This window comes from Alligator sinensis, unplaced genomic scaffold (assembly GCF_000455745.1).
Source record: "Alligator sinensis unplaced genomic scaffold, ASM45574v1 scaffold564_1, whole genome shotgun sequence".
Classification (NCBI taxonomy): domain Eukaryota; kingdom Metazoa; phylum Chordata; order Crocodylia; family Alligatoridae; genus Alligator; species Alligator sinensis.
This window is the reverse complement of record NW_005842328.1, coordinates 1,313,646-1,325,568: the sequence shown is the minus strand read 5'-3', so window position 1 is coordinate 1,325,568 and position 11,923 is coordinate 1,313,646.

Below are 11,923 nucleotides of genomic sequence, written 5' to 3'. Positions count from 1 at the left end.
AAATGGATGAATATATCGACACTGAAATTCTGGATGCCTCAAAGAGAAGCGATCTGTGCAAGACCATTGTCACCAATGTCCTTTTTGGATATGGTACCTAGAGAGACAGAGCGCCTTGCACTCCTTCTCCAATCTACTGCTCTGCTGTCTGCTCCCTACCCTACTGTAGACGATATGCACCGTCTATACATATGAGGTGACTGTGGACTGTCTTCTAATAACAAAGAAAGCAATCCCATTGAGATGGAGGTGAAATATCCATCCTTGGAGGTGTTTAAGGCTGGTTCAACAAAGCCTTGGCTGGGATGGTGTAGTTGGGGCTGGTCCTGCTTTAAGCAGGGGGTTGGACTAGATGTGACCTCCTGAGGTCCCTTCCCACCATCACTTTCTATGAAACGTAGCAGCATCTCCTGGCCAGAAATCTCAGCCAAGCGGTTATGGGAACTTGGAACTTCTTAACTTAAAATTACTGCAGTCACGACTAGGGAACATTATCTGAACATACCAGCAGCTAGTATGATCCAAATAGGCATCTATCAGTCAATAGGTAACCATTTTGTTTTTCTTTGCATTTTGTGTTTAGTTTGCCTGGTGAATGAAGAGTCACGAGTGGGCCTGGGGCTGAAATCACTGTTCAGCTGCTGCTTGAAAATAAGCTGCTGTGAATTTAAACTGGTTAGTTTGGGGCCTGTTCTGTCACTGGGTGAAAAGTTGCTGGTTCTTTTCTCACTCGAACTTTCCTTAAGAGCAGGCGCTTTGGCAGGCTGCAGCACAAAGTGAAATAATAATGCACAAGCACATCTCCATGCCTCCTGGCCCAAGATCTCACAAAACGTTACCAGGACTACTCTTCACTGCTGCTGGTTGGTGGCCATTTTCTTCCTGAAAAATGTTTTTGGGAGGATGGTAGCTCTGCAGGCAGCAGGTGAAATCTGGGCTCAAAATCAGGGGGAGTTGTGTGATGAATTACGGTGGGACTAGGATTTTACTGGCTGTTGTAGGGGAAGGCAAGGTGAGGAAAGACATGTTTTCCTCCCCTTGTGTCAACAAGAGGAAGAGCTGATTCGCGATGATCAATGAAAGTTTGGTCTGGGTGTAAAACTAGCAGGTGACTGCTGCTAGCTGCATGGGTGGTATCTGCCTTGCTGCAGTGTTTGCAATGCTGGCAGACCCTGAAGGGTGCCTTCAGTGTAGAGTACTTGGGCCTGGGCACATGTGCTTGCAACATCCCTCTGTGAGCATGCACACCACAGTGCTGCAGATGACTCAGACCCACATCGCAGCATCCATGTAGTTACTGGGGCAGGCCAAAGGGGTTTTGGGGTCTGGATCTCCAGCTTGAGCTGCTCTGTGGGTGTCTTTGTGGTGTAGTGTGAAGGCCATCTCTGTCCTTGGAGAGCCCCTGTGCAGAAGTTTTCTTAGCCTATCAGCACATTTCATTTGAAGCCCTTCCAGCTCTGTGCCTCTCCCTGCCACAGTGGCTGCCAAACCAGGGACTGGACTCAGCAATGACTGATGAGCTGTTGTCCAGCTATTGTAGGGAGATGCAGGTGGAAAGGACTAGAGACGGGAGGAGGCATTTTGTTAGCAGTTTCTGACCCTCGGCAGTGGGTGTGGGGGAGAGGATCCTTTAGCCTGGAGGCTGATGCTGTGGGCAGTTGCAGGCTGCAGTCGCAGCAGAAGACCCCATTGCAGACCTTGTCCATGTTCGGGGAAGATGCAGAGTCTCCTTCCCTGGCGTTTTTCAAGAAGAGTCTGGTCTGGGATAGGCTGGGAACACAGAGACAGAGACACTTAGTCGCGATGTACATGTGACAAAAATTTCCCTTTGTGTGGTTTAATGGCATCACATATTACATGTACACGAGTTTCGGGGATTTTAAACAAGTTTGCATCATTGCAAGCTAAACTACATCCTGATGTAGTTCAGTTTGCAATGTTGCAACTTGGAACGTTGAAGCCATTATTAGCCAGCTTGCCCCCTGGCCATGGGAGATGTGGGCTGGCTACGCAGAAGAAAGAATCGGGCCCCTCACCACTTCCGCCTTCAGCGGGCACCTGCGGCCAGGACAATACAGTATATATAGCGATGGAAAAATAAAACCCACCGTTTCAATTTAGGGGGCATTGAATGCAACTCTGAAGGACTAAGCCTGCATCACATGTACAAGCGCCCCCTCTGTCTTGGCAAGAACTTGTTTCATCCTGATCTGGAATGGAGAAGCTTTGGAGATCCCAAAGCCTGACACAGCATGTGTTCATGAATTAGGGGCTCACAGCTTTAGGAAACATGGGCTGCTGTACAACCCCCTTGTGAAGCTTCTTAGTCCGAATAGCATTGAGCTGTCTCGCCTCTTGCCTTTTCATAACAGGCTTCTGAGTACTTGAGTTCTCGGAGGTGAAGCCAGTGCTTTCAGGTTAAAAAACAACAACTTTAATCTAGCCGTTAACGAAAAATAATGTTTTTCCTACAGACAGTGTAAAATGCAGTCTCATTACACCTACACAGTGTTTAATAAGAGTGTCTTGTAATTGCCACTTGGTAATTGAAAGTGTAGGGCCACAGGAAAAGAGGCCATGTTCTTAGGATTGGTGTTTACTTATTTAGTGTTCAATGAGATTAATATCCCAGAAGTAGGTTTAAAGCAGCTTGAAACTGGAGGGTTGCATTTGAAGAGAGGTGCAACTCAGGACTGGACCGTTGGGGCATGTGGGAGGCAGGCCAGCTCTGCAGCCCTGGGAAGGAAGGGAAGAAGATGCCATGTCTAGTGAGGGATATAAACGGGACTGAGGAGAGGAGCCTTTCCTTTCCTGGGTGAAATACCGGCTGTACAGAGAAGGTCAGTTTGAAAGGGCCTGGGGGCAATTGCAGGTTAGGAAGAGCTGTCTGTGGAGATGAGGTCCCTGCCCAGGATGGTTATAGAGCACATGGAGACGTCACTGTAAAGGACTGTCCCCATGCCATTGCAATAAAAGCTTAGCTTAAGTTTCCCGAGAGGCATTTCCGCATTGAGATATTCCTCCCAACGCATCCTTACATTCGGAGAGCAGCCTGTGCTGTTTAAAGAAGCCCGGTAACGATACATTTTTCAGTTTCCCAGTTTCAAAGGCTGTAAGCACCTGAGCTGGTTAAAAAGGTGAAACCGTTTTGTAAAAATGACCTTATTTTGCACACTAAACAATTTTTGGCCTGTTTCTCTGCACAATCACTGCCGTGTTCTCTGCGACTGTTCTACCGGCAGAAGGCAGGTGTCCCAGAGGGCAGTTGTTTTGGTTTTGTTTGGACCCGGGAGGGAAATCTGGGTTGAGAGCACAGGTGATCCAATGTGACTCAGTCAAAGTTGTTGCCTTTTTAGTGCCAGTTTCTCTGAAAGAACCCTTCCCCTGTGCATGCCCCGCGCGCGGTTTGATGGGGCAGGAAGTGGGTAAAAGTGGATTTTTGAGAATGAGGTCTGTTGTCTACCGCACTCGCTTGTGTTTGTAAAACTCATCGGCTTGTTTCCTGCCCCCATCATGGGTCCTGTGGTCTTGACTCTTTGGAAACTACTCTCTCCCTTTTCAGATTCTTCCCCCAGACCCACTTGTGCCGTGAGAATGGCAGGATACTGGCCAGCTGCTCTGGGACTGCTGGGTTGGCACGTGTCTAAGACCATTTTTAATTCACATATTTAGCTTGCATATTTACCTAGTGGGCAAAGCTGATGGGTAGGTAGCCCATCTCCTGGCTATGTGCACATTACTTGTTGGTACCTGACCACTGTGGGTTGTATGTTGTATCCTCCCTTGCTCAGACTGTTGGGTCCATGGGCTTTTTCTCTATGTTAGTACAGGCTTTTCTCTGCTCTGTTTCAGAAGCTGCCCTTGCTCGTGCAGTGTGCCACGCTGACTAGAGCGTGCACTATCCAAGGGTGGGAAAAATGACAGGCTTTTTTTGCAGGTTGTTGGTGCTGAGAGATGTGGAGACAGGTGGGTGCATCCAGGAGAGGCTCAAGGCTGGCTTGGGCTGTCTAGTAAATTTTGAAAACTGCAGATACTCTGCTAGGATGAGCTGGTTCTGTCCGAGGTGGACGGAGATCTTGAACCTGTCTGTTTTCATCAACCCCTCTCCATTGCTTGGAAGCTCCCTCCATAAGGGGAAGGCTCTGGATGACCCGGTTGGGGAACGGATCTCTGGTCACCCACAGGCCTGCAGGGCTCATCTTGCACAGGAAAGCTGACCTTACCACCCACCTTGTACCATGACTCCCCTCACTCAGGGCAGGTAGGACTGTGACATCACAGGTCCTGGGGTTCATGCCACCATGAAGGGGTGCTGATGGCTCTGCATAGCTCTGGGCCTTTGCACAAATCCTGCATCCCCTGCAGGTGCCCTGGGCATCCATTTTAGGATAGGCATAGCTCTACAGACTCCCTCTGTCTCCACCCTTGGCAAGGCATCATTGGAGTACTGTGTCCTGTTTTGGGCACCGGGCCTCAAGAAAGGCCTAGACAAGGTAGGAAGAGTCTTGCGGAGAGCAACAGAAATGATTAGAGGTCTAGGAAACCTGACCTGTGAGGAAAGGTTGGAAGAACTGGGATGATTTAATCTGGAGATGAGAAGATGGAGGGAGGTGGGGTGGGGAGCTTGATAAACCTTCAAATGCAAGAAGGGTTGTTATAAAGGGGAAAGCAGTAACTTGTTCTGCCCCCAGAGGAGACGGGAGCAGAAGCGATGGGCTCCAGTTGCAAGAAGGGTGATGTGGGTTGCGTATTAGGAAGAACTTTCTAACTTTGGAGGGTGGTTCAGCGCTGGAGCAGGTTACTTGAAGAGGCTGCGGATCCTCTGGCAGCAGGACTTGTTAGACAGACACTTGGATAAGATGGCTGAGACAGAGACGAGCTTACCTTGAGCAGGGGGTTGGACTACACGCCCTCCTGAGGGCCCTCTTCTTTTCCCATAGTCTGTCTCAGGTCTCCTCCCACAGCAGAAGTTGAATTAGAAGTTTCTGGTGTTTCCAGAGGTTTTCTTTGCATGAGTCCAAGTGCAGGATCGGGGCCCCAAATTTTACTTGGAGGTGAATTCCCCTCCCCTTGCTATGTGCAGAATCACGCTTTCTGCTGTTTAACTCCAGTAGTGCGGTGCAATCACCTAGTGAGAGATGCTCACCACCCCGAAGCTGTGAGTAAATAGACCAGACCAGTGCTAGGTCTATTCATGTTTCATGGGGAGGTGAGGTACTGAGCAGCTCAGCCATGTGCCCAAGGTCCTAGGGTCATTGGGTGGGAAGACACTTCGGGGGTTATGTGGTTCAACGATTGCAGGATGCGTGTGGTACACCTGGGACTTAAACCCGAGTTTTGTTTCTGGACTTTGCTCACAAGACCAGGCCTCCTCTCTGGCAAGCTTGTGTTGTGGTTTTGTTTTTCATCCTAAAAGGCAGCATTAGTGACCCAAGTAAGGAGTCTTTTAACCCGTTAGCTTCATCGTGACTGCATCCCTCCAAGGAACGGCAGGAAAGAAGCTGGGATTGAAAGTGTGGAAACAACAAGCAAAAGAGCAAGTGTGGTTTGGGGAGCCGTGCAAAGCAGGCAGCAAAGGGTTTACAGAAAACATGAGCAGCCCGTGGAGGGGGAGGATTGGGAGAGCTACAGCAACAAGAAGGCGTCCGTGGACAAGGTTCATCGGAGAGGCAGAGCAAACGGCAGCACACACTGACTTGCACGAGGCGTTTGCACCAGTGGTTGCACCTTTGGCTGCGTCTGCACGAGACGCTGACTGCGCAGTAACTCGTTAGTACTGCGCAGTAGCATCGCGTGGCATGAAGCGTGATGCAATGCTGTAATGAGCTACTGCGCAGTCAGCATCACCAAAAACCCATTTAGGGACGTTGTTGCGCAGCAACTCCAGTTACTGCACAGTCATTTAGTACTTGTGTTTGCAAAACTAAATAACTGCGCAGTAACAACTGCGAGTCAGCATCTCGTGTAGATGCAGCCCTTGAGATGTTTGAGCTGATGTTCCTTTGCGCTGGGTCTACTACCGCCCTTTCCTTCAGCCCTCGCGCTGCCCCTTGCGTGTGTACCCGGGACTAACTCGTGCGTTACACACCGCCAGGCTATTTGGAGCATACTCACCCCAGAGAGCGTGGCGTGCTCTGCAGGTCAGAGCCACATCACAGGGAGCCCAACCATCTGTGAGTGAAAACCCACATCTTCCAGGCATCCCCTGAGAGGCAAACTCCAAGGTGAAGTCAGTCAAGGAAGCACCGTCTCTGCCAGGGTTGATCTGTACCGGGTGGAAGAGGCATGGCTGGTCCCTCACCTCCGCAGCCTGGCCCGTGCAGGTGGCGAGTCCAGCAGTTTCCTCGTGCCAAGAAAACTCTGCCTTATGTTTTGTGTGGGAGCATCTGAAAGGAACAACGAGGATGCATGGCACGACTTCCCCCCTTGCCTATCCCAGCAGGCTCCCCGGTAAACCAGCCCATCCATCCCAAACGTGCTGATACAGATTGTTATTTGCATGCAGCCATTCGAAGACCGGACTCCTTGGCGACAGCGCTTTGCAGACTAATTAAATTTGAGATCCTATCTGGGAAGGGATAAGAGCAAGCCTGAGAGCTCGACCAGACTAAATCACACTGAAAAATTAATTGAAATCTCATTGGATGCGATTAGAGATGAACCATTGAAATGCCTTCACTGGAGGCTCGTGGGCGCTCCGTGGATGTCCCGCGTTTCCGAAAGGGGCATGTGGTAGCATAGGAGCTCTGTGCGAGGCAGCCAGGGTAGAGGCCAGGAACTGGGATTTTTGCTTTTCCCAAGTTCGGGGGGAATATTTGGGGTGGGTCTGGTGTATGCAGAGGTGCCAGCCAGACAGCATGTATCTGCATCTAGACTTTCTGAGGGTCCGGTATGCGTGGTGTGTGGTTTGGGGCAACATCTGATTAAAACAGACTAGCATAAAACAAAAGAGAGGAAAGCGCTCTTGGTGCATGCTGCGAAAGGCAAGGGGAAGGGGTCAGAGCATGTGATTCTTGCTTCATTTTTTTTTTTCTTTTGCAAAACTGCAATGCATCTGGCTGTGCTGTGGGTAGGGCTTGCTTCCCATGGACGAAGAGGCAGGACTTGCCTTTAGCAGACACTAGAGTATGAGCAGCGGTGCTTCTGTGTGTTCAGCGAAGGATGCTCCCAAACTGTCCCAAAGTCACTTAGGAGTTTGAGGGAGCTCTCGCATGCCCTTCCCCTCAGCTGTAAATAGAAGAGCCATCTCTGATCACCTTCAGCCCTAGGGGAAGGAACAGCTTTCCCAGGTCTTAGGGGGTGGGTGCATCTGCACATGCAGAAGGGAAACCAGGCCACTGTCTCCTCCAGAGACGAACACTGAAGTGCTGGGTGTAACTGGTGTTTTGGGAGCTGCTGGTGAGAAGCGTGAAGAGTGGGAGGACCAAGGCCCTGGTCAAAGCCTTGGATGTTTCTTGCAATTACACTAGCTGCTCTCAGGACACGTCTTTCCATCTGTCACTTGTTTGCATTATTTAATGGGATTTTTGTTAACACTCGTGGGCTGGTGGAGAGCGGGCTGGTGTGAAAGCAACTGCTTTGTAGGTGTGCTGCCGCAGCCTGTGCCCTCCCCTGGGGGTCAGCGCCGAGGCGTGTGGGAGACCGAATCCCAGAGTCCTTTCTGCGAGCCGACAACGCGTGGCAGCAGGACCGAGTGCGAGTTCTGTTCACCGTGTGACTGGACGGGGCAGGGAGGGACACCCCAAATCCCCCTGATAAATGTGTTGCAAATCAGTTATGTTAAAAACCTAATCGCAGACTCCCAGGGAAGTCAGGATGGAAGGGACCTCAGGAGGTCGCAGCTGGCCCAGGCCCCTGCTCGAGGCAGGATCATCCCTGATTAAACCATCGCAGACACATGCTGTTTAATCCGCTCTTAAAAACCCATCCCAGGCTGGCGATTCCCCAACCTCTCTGGCTAGCCTGTCTCAGTGCTTTACTACCTGCAGAGCGAGAGACTTCATTCTACATTTCCTTTCCTGCAATTTAAGACCGTTGCTCCTTGTTTTGTGCCCTGTGGCCACAGGAAGAAAACACGGAGCGATGGTCCGATCTTCTTTGTAAAGTGCTGCGATGTCCGCGGACCAAGGAGGCTGCACGAGAGCTGGGTATTTTTGCTGTTGTTGTTGTTATTAGGAATAATCATAATACTAATCCATCATTGATCTTTCCATAGGCAACCTCCAGAGACTGTCATCAAGTATAACATTTAGTGTCCATGGTGACTGTAGCTTTTAAATAAAGACCTCTCTATTGGGAATTGGAATAAAAATGCATAAACTATTTCATTATGGGAGAGATCCTTCCTTGCCTATATTTCTAATTTCAACTCAATTTGGTAGAATAGAGGCAATTTTTTGAAGCTGGAAAGGGCTTTACCATGTATGCTGTGCTTTTCCCCTTCTCTTTTGCACTTCACTCCATTTGAGCAGTAGACGCATTGCTCAGTTTTACTCCTTAAAGTCGGTTTCCACCCCATTTCACTCTAAATCTGTCACTTTGGCTTGATGTGACAGGGGGTTGCAACTACTAGGCTTTGTTGCTCAATAGGTGTGGACAGGCTATATGTTCTCAAGGGCAGGGATTTTTTTAAAAGCTTTTCCTCCTTGTCCTTATCATTTTTAAATTAAATATATATTCATCTCCTAGAATAAAATATATATATTACATTTCACTCAGTGAGATGAAAATAAATTTAATTAATTTCAATTCATTGAAATTCAAGGAGAATTCTAATAACGTTCATACAGAATGAGGTGCTGAGCTGCTTTGGGAGACTTGTCTCAATGCAAACATTTTAGTTAAGAAAAGACGACGAATTTTCACAGGTTTACGCACCTTAATTTTGGTTTTTGATATGTCACATAATCCCCTCCAAGGGCATGGTCATTCCTGACTGCAGAAGTCTTGCACTATGCACTGGCCAAGCTGATGTTATGGCTTGGTTTCAGATTGACAACAGGGTAGAGATGTCTTCCTTGCATCTGTCCGGTGCCCAGGTTGTAGCCATTTTGGTCTAGAGGAAAAGGCAGTCAGGACTCATAGTAGAGATAATATCTTTTATTAGACCATCTTGTGCTGGAGGGAAAGTTATATAAGAAGTTCAAAAGCCTGCATATTTATATCAAAAGAGGAGCCTGGGTACAAAAACTGATTAGCCTCGTAGGATGCTCAGAACCAAGACCTTAACATAGACAATGACTTCATGGCCTATTATAATCTACCTAATTCCTGCTAATCACTGCACTTCACAAGTTAGAAGGACCCTCCTGAATGGTCTCGCTCTTCCACTTATCAGGTTTCTACTGTATCTCTCTTGTCTGTTGGCTCCCAGATAATTTCTCCTCTATCCTATTTTTTATCGATGTATGCGTTTTGCACCTGCTCTTTTGCTCTGCTGTGCCTGCTGCTTTCCCAGAGATCTGAGGAAGGGTACTGTGGTACCCAAAAGCTTGTCTGAGTTACCCCAACTATGCAGTTGGTCCAAGAAAAGATATCACCCACAAAAATCTTTGCTTCTCACCTATTTCCTGTTTTGTCATGGCTACAAATCACACTATCACTGTTACAAATCCAGGCTGTTTCAAGGGCAGCAGATTGATTGCCAACAAGGTAGAGATGTCTTCCTTGCATCTGTCAGGTGTCCAGGTTGTAGCCATATTGGTCTAGAGGAAAAGGCAATCAGGACTCATAATAGAGATAATATCTTTTATTAGACCAACAAGATTTTTGCAAATAAAAATTTCTTTAATTGCAAAAATGTAATTAAATTTTGCTAAGCAGGAAGCAACTGTGACCACCTGAAACCTGAGATCCTGCTCCTGCCTTTGTTTGAAGGTACTTGGCATCATCACAGATCCTCACAGGAGGTGAGAGGCTTCATACCAGCTATGAACTGACTGCTCAGAGGAGTTTTCTATCTCTTGACTACTCTGTGAAATCCTATGAAATATGAACTTTCATTTCTACCCAGGAGAACTTCTACAATCTTTTCTCCTTTTCCTGATGAAGGGTGTTTGTGCCTGAAAGCTTGCAGTTAAAGACTTTTTTTGCAAAATCTTGTTGGTCTAATAAAAGATATCATCTCTACTATGAGTCCTGATTTCCTTGCATCTGGGTACTTGGCTCCTCCAGCATGGTGGGTTGAGTACTTGTGTGGGCATTAGTATGGTGGTGAGCGTGCAGGACAGACTCTTTCCTCCCTAATCTTTAAATAGCTTGACATTTACTGCTCTTCCTTTGAACTGGTCCCATCTCTCTGCCCTTTTCAGGTACTTGGCTCTGACTCTCATTTCTTTGTCTCTTCAGCAGTCCCTTGCAGTCACAAATCATTGTCTTCCATGACCATTGTATCTGTGGGTCTGAAGATGGCTGATGAGGCCAATCTGGCATGTGTTTCCATGAGGCGTGGGTGGCTCTGGAGTCTTGATTTGGTTTGTGACACTGTTTCTGCTGCTCCCACTTTTCCATCTCCTGTTGCCATCATGAGGTTTCGAAGTACTGAGATCCTTGCAGCAGACTCTTCCTCCATTTGGGGCACTCCTGGGCGATTGTCTCCTACGAATTGATGCCGACGTTGCATTTTTTCAAGCTGGCCTTGAGGACATCCTTGAAGTGCTGTCACTGTCCTCCTCTTGAGCGCGTGCCTTGACTGAGCTGGGAGAATAAAACTTGCTTCAGGAGTCTGGAGTCAGACATCCAGATGATGTGGTCGGCCCAGTGAAGTTGGTGTTGGATGATCATCGCTTCCATGCTCGTGGTGTTTGCTTGGCAGAGGATGCTAATGTTGATGCATCTGTCTTCCCACTGGGCTGGAAGGATCTTCCACACGCAGTGCTGATGGTACTTCTCCAATGACTTGAGGTGTCTCCTGTATGTTGCCTACATCTCAGCTCCATACAGTACGGTGGGGATCACAACTGCTTGATCGACCATAAGCTTGGTTTTGGCTCTGATGTTCCTCAGGTATCCAAAGGTTGCAATTGCACGCTTGAGGTGATGTTGGATTTCCTCATCGATATTACCTGTTGTGCAGGGGAACTAAAATGTTCAAAAGGCAATATCCTGGTCATCATGGACAGGTTGTAAAATTGACATTCCCCAAGTTCTGCCTATGGGGGAGAGTCCTTGCACTCGCCTGGTTGAGGCACTCCTTTGTTTCCCGTAAGCCAGGGAAATATCCTTCTCAGCACAGAACAAGAGGCAGTGAGATTTGCATAATGCGAGCTGCGATGCTGGAATACCTCCAGGTAGCAATGGAGCAAAAGCTTCATTTGCAATAATATCCCACCTGGTCCTAGCACCATTAGCTCTGAGGCCTTTCTCTCTGGTTGCAGCTCCTTCTCCAGGAGAGCTCTAGCTGCTTATTTCATTTTTAACATGTGAAAATCCAGCGTGTGCCTCTCTGCCCTCTCCCAAGAGGTGCTGGCAGCAGCTGCTCAGGCATCAGACAGGGCATGAACAGGGCCATGGTGGCTGTGTGGTCACAGGACAGTTGTAGTGCTGCTTCCCCATGGTTTTTGTCTTTACACACAAAGATGCCATAAGGACTGTTCATATGTGGCCAGGGGAAAAAAACCGTGGTTCTGTCCTGACCCATCTGCATGGAAATGACCCCAGTGCCCAGTCCAAGTACATCCAAACTGAACTGCATGCACCCATCGCACCTATCCGGGAATGGAGGAGATGAGATAAAATGTGCGTGAACGTGCAGAGAAGCCAGGAGAGAAGCGTAAGTCTTGCTTCTGGAGGGATATGACCCATGGCTGGTTTCCTTTACGTGTCCTTCGAACATGTCCTTCGAACATTGCTTCAGTGTAAGTAAGGCAATCAGGACTCGTCGTAGAGATATCTTTTATTAGACCAACAAGATTTTTGCAAAAAA